We start from the raw sequence: 16,884 nt of genomic DNA, 5'->3' as shown, positions 1-16,884 counted from the left end.
GAAACCCTATATGCGTTAAGCAATCACTCCCCATTCTCCCCTTCCCCCAGCCCTGGGCAACCATTCATCTGCTTTCTGTCTCTATGAATTTACATATTCGGGATATTTCATGTAAATGGAATCATACAACGTGTGACTTTTTGTCTTGTGATTTTTCACCTACATTACGTTTTCGAGGTTAATTCATGTTGTAGTCTGTGTCAGTACTTCATTCCTTTTTATTTCATTTCATGGATATACCACATTTTGTTTACTCATTCATTTGTTGATGGACACTTGGATTGCTTCCACCTTGTGGCTATTATGAAGAGTGCTGATATGAATGCTTGTGTACCAGTTTTTGATTGAATACCTGTTTCTAATTCTTTTGGGTATATACCAAGGAGTAGTATTTCTGGGTCATCTGGTAATTCCATGCTGAACTTTTTGAGGAACCTCCAAACAGTTTTTCATAGCAGCTGAAACATTTTACATTCCCACCAACAACGTACAAGGGTTCCAATTTCTCCACATCCTTGCCAACACCTGTTATTTTCCATTAGAAAAATTATTACTGCCATCCTAGTGGGTATGAAGCAGCATCTCTTGTGGTTTGATTTGCATTTCCCTAATAATTAATGACATTGAACAGCCCTACCATTTTGACTCTAGGCTATTTTCTTCCACTCTATCTCTACTTCTATCTCTGTCTGTGATACTGATCACAATTTAAAAGATGAACCAGTTGATAAATAAATGTATACTGGACTTCCCTGGTGGCACAGTGGTTAAGAATCCACCTGTCAATGCAGGGGACACGGGTTCGAGCCCTGGTCCGGGAAGATCCCACATGCTGAGGAGCAGCTAAACCCATCCACCACTACTGAGCCTGTGTGCCACAACTACCAAAGCACGCACGCCTAGAGCCCAAGCTCCGCAACAAGAGAAGCCACTGCAATGAGAAGCTCGTGCACCGCAATGAATAGTAGCCCCTGCTCGCCTCAACTAGAGAAAGCCCACGTGCAGCAACGAAGACCCAAGGCAGCTATAAATAAATAAATAAATAAATTTTAAAAAGTAAATAAATAAAATTTAAAAAATGTATACTATTAGCCTCCTGTTCACTTCACAACGGCTACTACTGGTAGAAAGAATCGAATCAGAATAAAATTGGTAACAGTTAAAACAGCATGTGGTATAATCCAGTATTGCCTAAATTTTGACAAAAGAATCCAGTTTTCATAAAAGCATTTAGACTTGCAAAGTTTAACCTAGAGAATTGGTCTTGATGAAAAGGAGAGCCATAAGAGAACTTTCTACGGTCAGTAACATACAATACGAACAAAAACTGATTCCAAGCTTTGTAGCAAAAGTTAAATGGAAAATAAACGTGATGAAGATAAAATTTAACTGTATTATATTAAAAAAATCAACACGGAGTCAAATTGGCTCAGTAGGATTTGCTCCTGAAAATAGTCTAAAACTCTTTAATGTTAGCACAACTCTAATGAAGATACTTGTATTTAAAATGTCCTTGGATTCAACCTCTCCTGAGCCTTCTCCCAATGGGAGTGCAGGTGGTTAGAATTCAACTAGAGGTCCTCCTTCCCAGCCCAATCCCGACAAATGACTCGGGACCAACAAAGGAGATGATATGAACTGAAAAGGAACCATGTGGAAGAGAAGATCCCAAATGCAGGGTCCACTCAGGGGCTGTGGAGATCCGTGGGAGTCATCTGAGAAGTCTTGCTTCTCCTTCACAAGGAAGTAATAGGGTTCATGATTTCACAGAGAAAAAGGAAACAGGAGGGAAGGGTTACCATGCTCTAATTATCTGCAAGAATGAGTTGAGATACATTGAAGACAAAGGTCGCTGGAACCTTACTAGAGCAAAGGAATATCACCTGGACTGAAACCTAGGGCCTCTCCCTTCATGACTTTGGGCACATTAAGGATGTTCCCCAAGCCCTTTACCAAAGGAAGTCAGGAGCATCTGAGGTACTAGTCATGGCTCCATCACCATTATTTATTTACCTCCTTCTTTGAACACAAAACATTTTATTTACTTATAGCACTTCACAATTTTTCAAAGTCCTTTCTGTATAGGATTTCATTTGCTTTTTAAAACATTTATTTTTACTTTTTAAATTAACTAAATTTTTAAATTAAAGTATAGTTGATTTACAATGTTGTGTTAGTTTCTGGTGTACAGCAAAGCGATTCAGTTATATACATATATACATACTCTGTTTCAGATTTGTTTCCATTATGGCTTATTATAGGATATTGAAGACAGTTCCCTATGCTATACAGCAGGACCTTGCTGCTTTCATTTGCCTTTGATAACAAGTTTGTGAAATGGGCAGCTGTTGTCAACCATGGGGACCCTGCGGTCCAGAGAGTGAAAGGCTTGGCCATGGCCACTTGTCACTCTGCTAATCAAGGGCAGAGTTAGGACTTCAACTGAGGCCTTGACCACTGCGTCCAGTGCTTGTTTGGATGATAAAATAGGCGTGATGAGGAAAATAGATGCTTTCATTCCGGAGACTCCTATGACTCTATTAGTCATCCTTTAAAAATATTAGTTATCTAGAACCAGTGTAAATGAGGCTTAAGGTATCTTAAATAGTCAACGACCAGCCTCTAGCTTTAAAAATACATAAAATTAGCATACGTGTATTCCAGAGTTGTCTGTTTTTAAGGCTATGGCCGACCAGGGGCTTCTCAGCAACACGGGGAGCCCCGGGAGGTCACTCCTGATACAAATCTGCTTGTTGAGTTGGAAGCTGGCAACACACAGGAGAAAGGACAAACACTCAGACCACGACCTGGGCCTCCAGCAAGCCCAACAGTCACGACAAAGGGGTCATTCGGGAGTGACCCCTTCTCCTGTTTTAACCTTGCTCTCTCCTCCTCAGGGTCATTCTGTTAGTGTAGTGGTGTCACGTTTCACCCGTAGCCTGATCCTCAAGGATCCTCGAGGATCCTTAAAAGGTCAAGCCATCAACTATAGTCAAATCACCCCCCAGAATACCCTACAGGAAGGAAGGAACACACTGTCTGTAAGCGGAGCCCAGGTAGCTCTTGTCCAGTGCCGGGCAGATGGCTGGGACTGCATTAACACAGATGGCACTGGTGGCCTGAGGTTAGGGCTGTGTTGTGAAATATAAAACCCCCAAATCTTTGACTTCCCTGGTGGCACAGTGGTTAAGAATCCGCCTGCCAATACTGGGGACAAGGGTTCAATCCCTGGTCCAGGAAGATCCCACATGCCACAGGGCAACTAAGCCTGTGCACCACAACTACTGAGCCTGCGCTCTAGAGCCCGAGAGCCACAACTACTGAGCCCATGTGCCACAACTACTGAAGCCCATGTGCTCTAGGGCCTGCGTGCCACAACTACTAAGCCTGTGTGCTGCAACTACTGAAGCCCGTGCACCCAGAGCTCGTGCTCCGCAACAAGAGAAGCCACCGCAATGAGAAGCTTGCGCACCGCAACGAAGAGTGGCCCCTGCTCGCCGCAACTAGAGAAAGCCCGCGCACAGCAATGAAGACCCAACGCAGCCAAAAATAAAGTAAAATAAATAAATTAAAAAAAAAACAAACTCAAATCTTTAAATGAGAGGATGCAGCACGATGCTCCCTCTTGCAGGAGCGGCACACAGGCCCTGGCACTACCAGCGGGGATGTGAGGCTCCCAGCTCACACACCATGGGGCCTGCACTTGTCTGAGTGGAGAGGCCGGTTGAGGGGCCAGCACAAAGGAAGTGTGTGTGTGTGTCTGTGTGTGTCTTTCTTGGTGTAAAGACTTGGATCTATACAAGTTAAGTCACATATGATACAACTCCACTGAAGACTAGAAAGAATATCAGGATAATAATTAAATATTGTAATGTTAAAAAAAGTAGTGGGCTTCCCTGGTGGCGCAGTGGTTGAGAGTCCGCCTGCCGATGCAGGGGACACGGGTTCGTGCCCCGGTCCAGGAGGATCCCACATGCCGCAGAGCGGCTGGGCCCTTGAGCCATGGCCGCTGAGCCTGCGCGTCCAGAGCCTGCGTTCTGCAACGGGAGAGGCCACAGCAGTGAGAGGCCTGCATACCGCAAAAAAAAAAAAAAAAAAAAAAAAGAAGTAGTAATTTAATTTATCCCCAGCCTAAATTCCAGGCACTGGGCAGAAGAAGGAACACCCAGTGCAGAGCCATCTGTCTGCAGGATTCCCCCAGACATCCACAGCTACCTCCGGGATTCACCTAGGACTCACTCTTGAGGTTTAATAGGTCATCCGGCAAAATGAGCGGCCACCTTCTCAAGGGTTGGTGACTTTCGACTGTCAGCATCTGGGAACTCAGCACTTGACTGGAAGCCCAACCAGGCCATGGCCCTGACTTTGTTCCCAACACAGAGGTTTGCTCCACAGACACGGGTCTGCCCTCGGCTTCCCTCTCCTTCAGCAAAGCCCAAGCCCAAGGGACACTTCAGTGATGGGCAGAAAGCAGAGGGGTCATGTCATCCTGGGAAGCCCTCCCAAGGGAAAAGCTCCCTTTGCGTCGGCCCCACAGAGCGCTGCCTCACAGCTGCTCCCATTTCTCTCCTGAGAACCTCACTTTCAAGAGGCTGATAATGTCTTTCCCTGGGTTTGAGCCAAGATGCCGGCCAGGGGTCAGAGCAGGTGCTGGGACTCTTTAGGAGACAAGGGCTCAGGATGTTTCCTCAGCTTCCCCTTCCCAGCAGGCCCTCCACTCTACTCAAAGCACAGCCTCAGGTAAAGAAAAACAAATTTTCCATTTCAGGAAAAATATTTGTCCACTGAGAAGAGATTTACTCAGACCAAGAGATTTGTTTGGAGAGTGAGCACACGGATGAGGAATGCCTCTAGGAACACGTGGCTGGCAGCTGGGACCAAACCAGAGACATTATCGGAACTGAGCTGGCCTCTGCCTATGTTTTCTTTTGGCTCTTACATGTTGAGTCAATAAAATTCAGAGATTAGCAAGACACAGTGCCTGACCTTGTAGGGTTCACAACCTGGGGGTGGAAGCGCATGAGGGAAACACAGACAACTACTGTCACAGTGAGAAGGAGTGGGCAATGGGGGCAGAAAGGCAGGATGGGAGGATGGTAATGGGGAGACAATCACGAGGCTGAGAAGCACGAGTTTAACTCAGTACATGATGGGGAGTGTTAAGGACTGAATGTTTGTGTCCCCCCCACATATTGAAGCCCTACCCGCCACCCCGCATGTGATGATATTTCAAGGTGGGATTTTTGGGACATAATCAGGCTTAGAAGAAGTCATGAGGGTGGAGCCCCCGTGATGGGACTGGTGCCCTTATAAGAGGACGATGAGAGACCAGAGCTCTCTCTTTCTCTCTCTCTCTCTCCACCATGCAAGGACACAGTGAGAAGGTGGCCATCTGCAAAGCCAGGAAGAGGGCCCTCACCCGGAAACAAACCTGCTAGCACCTTGATCTTAGACTTTCCAGCCTCTGGAACTTTGAAAAATAAGTATCTGTTGTTTAAGCATCCCAGTCTACTGTATTTTGTTATAGCAGCCTGAGCTGACTAAGATGGAAGTCTAAGGTTCTCAGAGAGGGCAAGTTTCTGAGCAACCAACCTCTGAGTCAAGGACTGGGCTGGTCACGTCTCTCAATCTTCACAATACCTCTGAGCGACGATATCGCCCCCCAACTTTACAGATGAGAAAAGTAGAGTCTTGACTTGCTTGATATCACAAAGTCAGGATTAGAGGACAGATCTCTGATGTCTGTCCAGAGCTTTTCTTACCACGCCACACTCGAGACCCATCAACTCCCTCAACTACAAGTTAGAACAACAATTAAACATTTTTGTGCCTGCTCTTTTCTGTCTGATCAACTGGCAGAATGTTATATTAAATCATGTTTTTCCAAATTGATAACTGAATTTGTTGGAACTTGTCTTTGGTGTTCTTCACGTACATTAAACAAAAAAACATTTCTTTGATTTTACATGTTTTTCACAACTGTAACCATCTTCTTTAGATTAGTGAAGTTTTTTTCTGTAGGAGATCCATCTGGAGGGTAATTAATTTGGATATTCACATTGATTATTTCAAGATGGGGCCAGAATGTTAACTCATACTGAATAGCTCCCCAAAGATAATGAGACCCAGAAGAGTGATGATAAAGAGGCTAGAGGTACTTCTGGAAAGGCAAGAGATGTTTGGTTTGGGGAAGCATTTTTACCTACTTTAATGAGTGAGAATAAATTAATCAGGACAAGGATCAGTGGGGCAGGGGGTTGGGGTGGGGGGAATACTGGGAACAGAGCTTTGGGGCAGCTCCGGAAGTCAGAAAATTGACTTCCGCCTCCGTGTGTGTGTGTGTGTGTGTGTGTGTGTGTGTGTGGACAAGCCTGTGTCCCCACAGAGGAGGTGAGGGAGCAGGGAAGGGGCAGAACTCTTTAGACTTAGGGGAACAGTTTGTAGATACTTATCCTGGATCCTGAACTGCCAGAGCCTCCCCTTCATAGACCTTGAACCCAGGACTCTTGCTGCTCCTACCACAGATCCCTTTGGTTCCCTTCGTGGCCTCTCTTCCCCTGTCCAGCCTGGCTGGCCTGAAGCCAGATGGTCTTTTGTGTGCCTACAACACTGGGCCTCACCCTTCTCCACTAGGACACAGGCCCCTGGAAGCCCCCTCTTTGCAGGAGGCCAGAGGTGGAGGAGACCCTGCATCACATGACACCAGTCCTGCTGGGGAGGCAAGGCTGAGGCTGGGAAAGGACTTCATCATTTTAGCTTTGGAAACAAACACCTTGGGCCTTTTATCTCAAAATGTCAAGTGGCATATTCAGCTTCCCCAACACCCATTAATAGGCTCATCAGAAATATGATTTGGGGGACTTCCCCGGCGGTCCAGTGGTTAAGGACTCGCCTTCCAATGCAGAGGGTACGGGTTCGATCCCTGGTTAGGGAGCTAAGATCCCACATGCCTCGCAGCCAAAATACCAAAACATAAAACAGAAGCAATACTGTAACAAATCCAATAAAGACTTTAAAAATGGTCCACATCAAAAAAAAAAAAAAAGAAAGAAAGAAATACGCTTTGAACACAGCATTTTCCCCACGGGGCGGGGGTAAACAGTTCTTCACAGCTGTCACACATTACATTTTCAAAACTACTGTTGTTAGATGCTCTATTCCTGAACTGCAGGATGATGCACAGGAAAATTCCAGTGCAGAGCGGGTTGTTTCTGCCTGAAATGACCAAAAGTGGCCTAAGGAAATGAGAGAAATCAGCTTCTGTTCCTGAGACTGGTTTCTAAATAAATACAGGACACTGGCCCATCTACGACCCATTGTGTACCTTGTGAAAGCCATGAAATGCAAATGTTAGCAAGAACAAGCGCATGAGTGACAATAAAACCACTTAAAAAGAAACCACACATTTTTTTGCTCTGAGGAAAAATAAACTCAATTTTAAAGTTCAAAGAAAACCAGTTAAAACCCCTCAGAACTGCATTCACATGTTAAAGGTCTCTGATCCCATTAACTTCCTGCATATTTTTTTTTGTTTGTTTGTTTTTTGGCTGCACCATGCAGCATGCGGGATCTTAGTTCCCTGACCAGGGATCGAACCCGCGCCCCTTGCAGTGGAAGCGTGCAGTCTTAACCACTGGGCCACCAGGGAAGTCCCAATCTTCCTGCACATCTAGCTCTGGTCACAGTCCTCTGTATACAGAAGGGAGGAAGCACAGTCCTCTCTCCTCATGTATATCTCAACCTGGTTTGGACACTATGCTCTAAGTGGGCTCGTAGTTTATTACGAGGCTCCAGGGTTCCACCAAAAAATACCATACATTAAAGAACTAGTCCTGCAAAGACCCAGTCAAATATTAGTTACCTAACTAGGGGACTACATCACAGCTCCTGGAGTCTGGCACTCAAGATGCTAAACTGTTCCCCCGCCTTACCTTTCTTATCGCTAAATCATGGATTTGAAAAAACTGCCTCTGCCGACCAGACAGGGCGCATGGTGATGCACAGCACACAGAACACCTTCGTTTTGTCCCTGTCTCCCCGCTCAGCCCTCTTCTGTCTGGAGGACACACAGAGAAATGTCAGTGGTCTGCTCTTTGCCCAACCCTTTTTGGCCACGTCTCAGGCCAAGATCACCTCAAAAATCTATTCCAGGGCTAGGCAGGAAGATAAGAGCTGAAATATCACATCGTATCTGCTACTATTCCTAGTGTGGGAGGAACTGGAATAGCTACATGTGAGGTTCCTGGATTATCTACATGGAATGCCCCTTTTAAGAACACTTTAATCAAGAGATTACTGTAAGAATTAAAATGTTAGCATTCAACATGGGCACATATCTTGCCTTTCTTTGATATGCAGAAAATAATTCACAAAATGGCAAACAATGACATTAGAAAAAAGATGGTTCTTAAAATAGTTAATTAAAAACATGCTTCTATTGTCAGTAATTATATATATCCTTACTACTGCCCCACACTCAAAACCTGGCTCTGTTCTTGTTCCCAAGGAGTTCACAGTCACGAGAAGGGGATAAGAAGGAAGTGTATAAAGCTCTTTAGGGCTCAGGAGACCGGAACAAACGAGCTTGCGTTGGAAAACTCAGCCTCGCAAATATGCCAGTTCTCCCTAAATTATCTATAAATGTCACAGAGACACAGTAAAAATAACAGGATTTTTATATCTGGAATTAAACAAGCATTCTAAAGTTCATATGGAAAAATGAACGAGCTGTAATAGTCAAGGAAATTATGAAAAAGAAGAGTAGTGAGGGGGTAGCAGAACCAACCCCACTGCCCAGAGTAAAACGTATTAAAAAGCTACAAATCTGCTTATGGTATATATTCAGGATTATCACCAGAATGGAACAGACTGGAAATACGTCTAAATGCATCCAGGAAACTTAGCAGGAGAAAAAGGTGGTGTTTCAATAAATGGGGTAAAGATGACTTGTTCAATAAGTGGCATTGGGCAAAGGGTAGCCATCTAGAAAAAAATGAAGTTGGAGCCACACTTCACACCAGGACAAATTCCAGAGAGATTAAACATTTCAAAGTAAAAAATGAAAGCATATATGTGCCAAAAGAAAGTTTGGTGTTTTTTAAAATAATTGTACAATGAAGAAGACCTCTCAAAGGAAAATAGAAATCCCAGAAGCCAAAAGAAATGATCCAACGATTTGACTATGCAAACGTTTAAAAAAAATTCTGCATGGCAAATACCACCATGAGCAAAGTCACAAGACAAATGACAAACCGAGAACAAATATTTGCAACTCATACCACAAAGGGCTAATCTCCCTAGTACTTAAAGAGCTCTCTCAGGTGATTCTGAAAAGACCAATGACCATCAGAAAATCGGGCAGGGGCTACCAATAGGACGTTAATAGAAAAGGAAATAAAAACAGTTCTTAAATATAAAAAAGATGCACAGCCTCTTTGATAAAAGAAATACAAATTAAAACCACAGTGAGAAAATACTTTTTGCTTATCAGATTGGCAGATATAAAAATGTAGGAGAACCCCTTCTGTTAGCAAGGTTTGGGAGAAACAGCACTTTCATACTTCCGGTGCTCGTGAGGATAGCCCTGAGGGCATTAGCTAACACAATTTTCCACGCGCATCCTCTTTGACCCAGCAATTCTACTTCCAGGAGTTTATCCTACACAGACACGTGTGCATCATGATGTAAATGTAAAATTATCTGTTGCAGCATTGTGAAAGCAAAAGTTTGGAAATAAATGAAACCTCCCTCTAGCAGACTAATTAAACAAATGACGGTCCATTGTGGAATACTAAGAAGTCAAGACATATGTGGAGGAAGCTCTTCCTACATTCATATGGGAGAATCCCTCGGTGGTATTTCATGAAGAAAAGCAAAATGCAGAAGAGTATACAGAATACTACCATTTGTGCAATAAAAGGAAAAGAAGCGTGTGTGTGTGTGTAATTGTTTTTGCATAAAATATGTCTGGAAAAATAGTCAAGAAACTGGAAACATTGGTTGAAGGGAAACATTGGTTGATGATGTCTGGGGGAATCTTTTCATGGGAATGTAACCTTTCTTTTAAAAATAAATATAAATATAAGCTCAATCCATTCCTCAATCCAGGAATTGAGGATGTTTATGATATGTGTAACTATAATAAATTTACTCTGATAAACCTCAGAGCCTACAAGGGCAACACTGAAGGACAGAACAAGGTCATAGACTCTGCTGGTTGATGAGAGAACTACTGGCAAATGCAGACACTGCTTCTTGAGCAGAAATGTAAAAGGAAGGAAATGATGCAGCTGCCCTGGAGCTTTCAATAAGAGGAACACAGTTCCAAAAGGCTGAAAGAAGCCACTGTTGAAGGCTGTGGTTTAGCCCTGTTGAAATGGCAGCCCTTTGCTATGACGTGAGAACAGATAAATATTTCCTCAAATAGTCAACGACTCCATCCTTGTGAAAACTCACAGCAACTTAGGCACCAAACCTTCATACTTGTCCACAGGACAAGAGAGCATCACAAAATCATACAGATAAGCATATTCTAGAAAGTTCTGCTAAAGCAAAGCACATCTCTCTTTACACATGAAGGACAGATTCAAAAGACAATGGCTGGTGTCACTGCTTATACCTATTATCAGCAATGAACTACAAACGACTTTCAAAACTATGAAGGATGAAACGTATATTCAGAGTCCTCAGTTTTATTTCATATCAATCTAAAACAGCTAGAAGAAATCAAAAGTTTAAAAATCATCAAAAAAACAAAATAAAAATCATCTATACCCTCACAACCCTTATGAAACGATTTTCACTTTTGTTTCCTTTTTACCTGTATCTACTTGAATATAGAGTATTGATACAGTTATAATATTGGTATATCAATATGTAGATATATAATTTTGTCCTCTGTTTTTTTCACTTATTCCCTGTTTTTACATATAGTTATAATACTAAGTTCTGGATGACTGCACAAAATTCTAACCTGTTTATTAGCTATAGTTTAGAGAGCAAACATTTATCTGGCACCTTCTATGGACACATTACATAATGTATTTTACCCCTCACAGCAACATGTATTATCAGGACCTCTCTTTACACACCAGGAAACAGTGTCTAAAGATCCAGCAGGCAGTCGACCTTGCATTTGAACTCCACATCTCTGACCTGATACCCACGTTCTTCCCCCTGCATTATACCACTGCTGCCTCCATTGGGGATCCTTTTGTTCCCAAGGTTTATTACTACAATAAACAACGCTGGTAGAATATCTTTCCACGTCTCGTTTTTACCTTTCTAGAATTTTTTTCATTTTTTTCAACACAGTAAAAAAGTCCAACAAGATGCCTCCTTACCCTTCTCCACTCCCAATTCCTGCTTCTGAAAGACAAGTATTTCAACTCTGTTGGTTGTCCCTACTCTCTTATACCACCCCAAAACATGCATTTTCTCCACCACCCCACCCATTCTTTTCAATATTGTTATAGCAACATGTTTGAATTAATTTTCAGCATTTATATTATAACTATGTAAATATCAGTCACAACTAAGTCACATATTGTATTTTTCTTGTAGGACTCTTCATTTTCCCTCAGGTTACCACTTTTATCTTTTCCTCATTAGCTTAGTTTTCTTGGCACCAATCACCAACTTATTTCCAAACTCTAAAGGACCTGTAAGTCACTGGACAGTCAAAGACATCAGACAATCACCTGTTTTGCTTGATCCTGGAGACACTGCTCAAGGAGCTCTCTGTGCCTGCTCCCTCTGGAAGGGCTCCCCTTCCCCCCATCCTGCGAGGCCCCTTTGCCTCTCTCCTGTGTTGTGGACCCCATGGCCACACTCCTTGGCTAACTTCCTTCTTTTGGTGGAAGTTGGCTTCCACTAGCTTCTTGAGAAAAAGTAAATTGGAAAAAAACGTTTTTGAGACCAACTCTCCATATCTGAAAATGTCTTTATTTTACCCTCACAGTAGGTTTAGTTTGTCTGGTATATAAGTCCAAGTTAAAAACCGTTTTACCTCAGGATTTTGAAGGCCTTGCTCTACTGTCCTTCAGCTTCTGGTCTGCCATTGAGTGTCCTTGTGTGTGCTCTATTTCCTTACTCTCCGCAAGTTTTTGGGATCTTGCTTTAGTGCCAGTGTTCCAAAATTTCACAAGAGCCTTTATTAGGTCTTTTTCATTCTCTGGGCTAGGATTTCAGAAGTTCTTTTCAATCTGGAGTTTTCAGATCCTATACTTATGGGATAGCTATTGGGATACTTCTTTGATAATTTCTTCCCCTTCACTTGCTCTAGCCTCTTTCAGGAACTACGACAATTTGGATATTGGATTTCTTGGGCTGATCCTCTAATATCTCTTCCACTTTTCTTTGTTATTTTTGTTGTTACTGTTATTAAGTTATAAGGACTTCTTATTCTACCTGCTGGAAGAGATCTTCATTTAATCTTCTAGTCTCTTTATTAATCTTCTCCATTTGTGCTCCAAAAGCTCTTCCTGTTCTCTGAACGATGCAATTCTTCTTGCCACAAGGATGTACATCTTCTCTTCCCTCTGAGTATGCTCATGACAGGTTTTCTCCAGTTTACTTTGGTTCCCTCCATTGTGTTTCCTCCCCTTCCTTTCATCTGCTTGCTTTATATCTTTGCCTTTCATGTTCAAGGCTTTCCTTACATGTCCAGCAACTCTTGGTGGTCTGCTTCTATGGCAGGAGAGTTGATGCCCAGCTATCTGTCTACATAGGCCGGGCCTGTTAATCTGTGGCTTCCAGCCGCTCTATTACAGGACCCCCAAATAGCAGTCTTTGGGACTTTTCCCTTGGGCAGGTTAGTTTCCCCAGAGGGGAGTCCTTCCACCTCCTTGGGGAACCTGGTCATGGCTGGGACTTTCCACGCACAGACTCTGGGCCTGGCGCTTCACTCCCACTCTCAATGTGCCAGTCTCCTGCCAGGGCGGAGGCAGGGCAGTCACCTGCTTGTGTGGGATGGGAAGAGAATGGGGGACTCTCCACCAGTCTTCGTGGTTTCAGACATCTTTCACGCCCCATCCTCAGGGATGCCTCGCTTCTGAGTCTTCAAATCAGCCTGACTCTTGCAGAGTTCTCACTCTGTAGGCTGGGGTTTCAGCTGTCTCTGCTCCTCTAAGTTAGTTTCTACTTGTCCATCTGCTTTCCACTCTCCCCTCTCCTATCCTATTCTCTATGTTCTTGAAAATTTGTGCCTTTTTTCCCCTTATTATCATTTTAGTGGGGATTCAAGAAGAGGTGAAGATAAACATGTGTTCGATCTGCCACTGTTAATCAAGCCTGTTAGCTTTTCTCTTTGTTTAAATGATTTCTTTGTGTTAAATTCATAGCAGTGGAATCAACATTTTTGCTCCTTTATTTATGATCTGTGTCTTTATGTATTTGCTCAGTAAACATTTATGGAGCACCTAGTGTGTGCTGGACATGATCCTGGGCAGTGAGAACACATGGCAGAGAGAAAACAACAAGGACTAGGGAGTCAGACAGACCAGGGTCCAATCTCAGTTCTTATAGCTCTGCACCTTTGGGCAAGTCAATTCACCTTGTTGAGTTGCATTTACTTATTAGTTAAAAACTGGAGGGTAGAGGTGAAGAATAATAACACCCATTTTGCAGGGTTGTTCTAAAGATGAAATAAAATACATTGAAATCACTGAACTTGGTGGATAGTAGCCACTCAAGAGACAATGGTATTTGTTATTTTTGTTGTTATTGCTGTTAATAGTAAGTTATTTCATAATTTATCATGGAATATCAACTAGTAAATAATTTTAATGCAGATGAATGTAAATTCTATAATGGAAGTCCCAGATGCTGTGAGATAACCAACAACTCACTCCGAGTGTGGAGGACGATAACCAGGAAGGCTTCCTCAAAGAGGTGGTATCTGTGTTCTCTCAAATAAGGAGTCTGTGTAAAGCTATGGAAGGATTCCAGGTAGAAGGAATGACAAGTGTGAGACACAGGCCGGAGAGAACACAGGGTATCAGGAAATGTGGAGTGATTTGATGTGTTGGGAACACAAGGCATGTGGGTGGGAGAGAAGCAGCAAGGCTGCTTAGAGCAGGGGCATGACATGACCAGATTTGTGCTTTAGAAGACAACTTGGTGGCCTGCAAGGTGGTTAGAAGGGTAGAGAATAGATGTGCAGCTACGGGATTAGTCCAAGCAAGACCTGATGACGCCCTGAACTGAGGCAGAAGCAATGGGATGGTGCGGAGAGACAGACTGAGGAGGTTGAGCTGATACGAGTCAGCGGCTGTGGTCACCATCATACTCCCTCCTCCTGGATACAGGGTGAGTCTGTGTGCCTGAAGTTAGGCGTGTCCATAAGCCCTGCTTTAACCAACGAAATGGGAAAGAAAATGACTGAGGGTCCCTTCTGGGTAGCAGTGAGTTGTCTCAGCCCTTTTCCCACCTCCGTGGTGGCCATGGAAGCACACATGGAGATGACACCTCCATCAGCTGGGGTCCTAGCGGGAATACAATCAGTAGAGCCCTCCTGCTGGTTAAAGTAAACATGTAGCAGGAGTGAGAAATAAATGTTTGTGGTTTTAAGACACTGAGATTTAGGGGTAATTAGTTACCACGGCGTAAACTAGCCTATCTTGACTAATGCCGTGTCCAATTTAATTTCTTATTGATCATATTGCCAGATTTTCCTCTGAGTATCCAACAATACTCCATTTTTAAAAGTTTCATTGCTACCAAGGCTAAACATTATTTGGTATTTATTACTCGTCTTTCCTCTTGTGGAAATTATCTAGTCATATCCTTTACCCACTTATCCACCGAGGTCTTATATATGTCCAAATATTCTTGTATGAACTTGGTGTACATGATGCCCTTTGTCATTTGTATAACTGATCTAGCTAACAATGTTAATATGAAAATAGCTACAATAAAGCAGCTATACTTACTGAAGTCTTACACATGCTAAGCGGCCTATAAACCGTTTCCCATTGCTGTCTCTTTTTATTTTCATACTGAACCTATGAAATAAGTGCTCTTATGCCCATTTTAGGAATGAGGAAACAGACACTCAGCAAGGTGAAGTGGCCTGGCCAGGAGGGGCCAGAGCTGGCATTTGAGCCCAGGTGGTCTCACCACGGAGCCCGGGCTCCACATCTCCCTGAGCAACAGCTGCTAACTTCTCCCTCTGCCTGGCGCCCCGGCACTCACCTTCCCAATCTTGAGGAAGACCTTCATCCAATTTGACTTTCTCCTCTAGCTTCCTATTTTTTCCCCTTCCTTTCTTTCTCAGCTTTGGTTACCACACTCATTTTTTTTTTTCCCCCTCAGTTTCTATGAGCTGACTTCTTTTCTGACCCTACTACTAAAAACTCACCCTCAAAAATCCCTGATTCTGGGACTTCCCTGGTGGTCCAGTGGTTAAGACTCCGTGCTTCCAGTGCAGGGGACGCGGGTTCGATCCCTGGTCGGGGAACTAAGGTCCCACATGCCACATGGTGCAGCCAAAAGATTTTTTTAAAAATCCCTGTTTCTTTCTGGCCGAGCTCCAAGGCCTTTTGTCAGCCCTCATTTTTCCTCACTTTCTGTGGTTTCTGACACTGTCTCGTGCCATGCCTTCCTTCTCTAGCTTCTGTGGCAGCCAGGGCTCCTGGCTCTCCTCTAACCTTTCTGACTGCCTATCTCTGGCTTGCTCACTGGCTCTTCCTCCCACCCTCACCTGCCACAGCCATCAGTCCTCAGCTCTCTCTGCCCCTCTGTCTTTCTCTCCCCCGCCGGCAGCCGCTCTGGGATCTGCATGTCGGGCCTTATGCCCACACCTAAGCCACACTGTTGCCACATTTGCACCTGGGCACAGGTACATCCTACAGACTGCCCCAAACTAAACAGCTTTCCCCAAGAAAGCAGCTTCCCTACTGGACTTCTCTATTTCTGTCAATGATTCTATTCTTCTCTCAACTGCTCAGTAACCTCTGCATTTTCTGTGATTCAGCCCTTCCCGCCCGATGCCCAAGGCCATTTCATTATTCACCAACATTTGATTGATTGATTCTATTGATTCTACCTTGAAAGGCATCTGGAATTTGTCCCATCCTTCCCTTTCCTACCACCACTAGTGGTCGTGGGATCAAGTCCAAACACCTCCTTTCTGGGAATTTGAGAATCCATGTGATCTGACCTCCTCTTTCTCCCCTGAAGACCTGGGGCTCTCTGCTGTAATCAGACGCTCTTGTCACACCAGATCATGGCATAGGGACCTGGCAAAGAGCTGGCCGGGAAGCAGCTATGGAGACTAGGCTAGTGATGGGGCCAAAGCACACTAGCAAACAAAATCAAGGGCACAATGAACAAAGGGCAGAGAGGGCGGCAGGTCCAAAGGCTACACAAAGAGCACCAAGAAGATGTTTGGGAATTGCAAGAGAGATGGTCAACGTCCAACCAAATGAAGATCCTGGAAGTGGGGCGACAGGAGCAGAGGGGCTGTGGGGTCAGGGCACATCAGTGACAATGAGGAAACATGCCAAGTCGGTGAGGACTCCATCATCTTGTTACGCAGGCCAGCTGGCTGGGAGGTTAGCAGGACAAGGGGAGAGATGTGGGTGGGTGAAGAGTGCTGGCCCGGAGAGCAAAGTCGGTTTTCTACCGGAAGCATTTGCTTAAAGGATGGATTTCACTGGCTCACGCTCACACCAACCTCTCTATCTTCTCTTCTTTCCAAACCAACTCATCTTTCAGGATCACACAAGACCTCAACATCCAAGCCACCATAGTACCATCTCCCTCTTTCTCTAAACTCCTTTATCACTTACCTGAATTACTCATTCTGACACTTAATCACCTGAGTTCCTACCAAAACTACCTAAAAACATTAGAGTGCTCTGACTCTGTGCAAAGTAGCAGCCA

The 16,884-nt window shown here is 44.0% G+C and overlaps 1 protein-coding gene across 1 annotated transcript in view; it reads right to left on the bottom strand.

Annotated features, from left to right (window-relative positions):
- The window catches only part of ABHD2 (abhydrolase domain containing 2, acylglycerol lipase), a 110,020-nt gene that overhangs the window by 55,364 nt on the left and 37,772 nt on the right, over positions 1–16,884 (bottom strand). The gene's annotated exons all lie outside the window — the stretch shown is intronic.

The sequence above is a fragment of the Pseudorca crassidens genome, chromosome 1 (genome assembly GCF_039906515.1).
Source record: "Pseudorca crassidens isolate mPseCra1 chromosome 1, mPseCra1.hap1, whole genome shotgun sequence".
Lineage (NCBI taxonomy): Eukaryota > Metazoa > Chordata > Mammalia > Artiodactyla > Delphinidae > Pseudorca > Pseudorca crassidens.
This window is presented reverse-complemented; position numbering and strand designations above follow the sequence as displayed.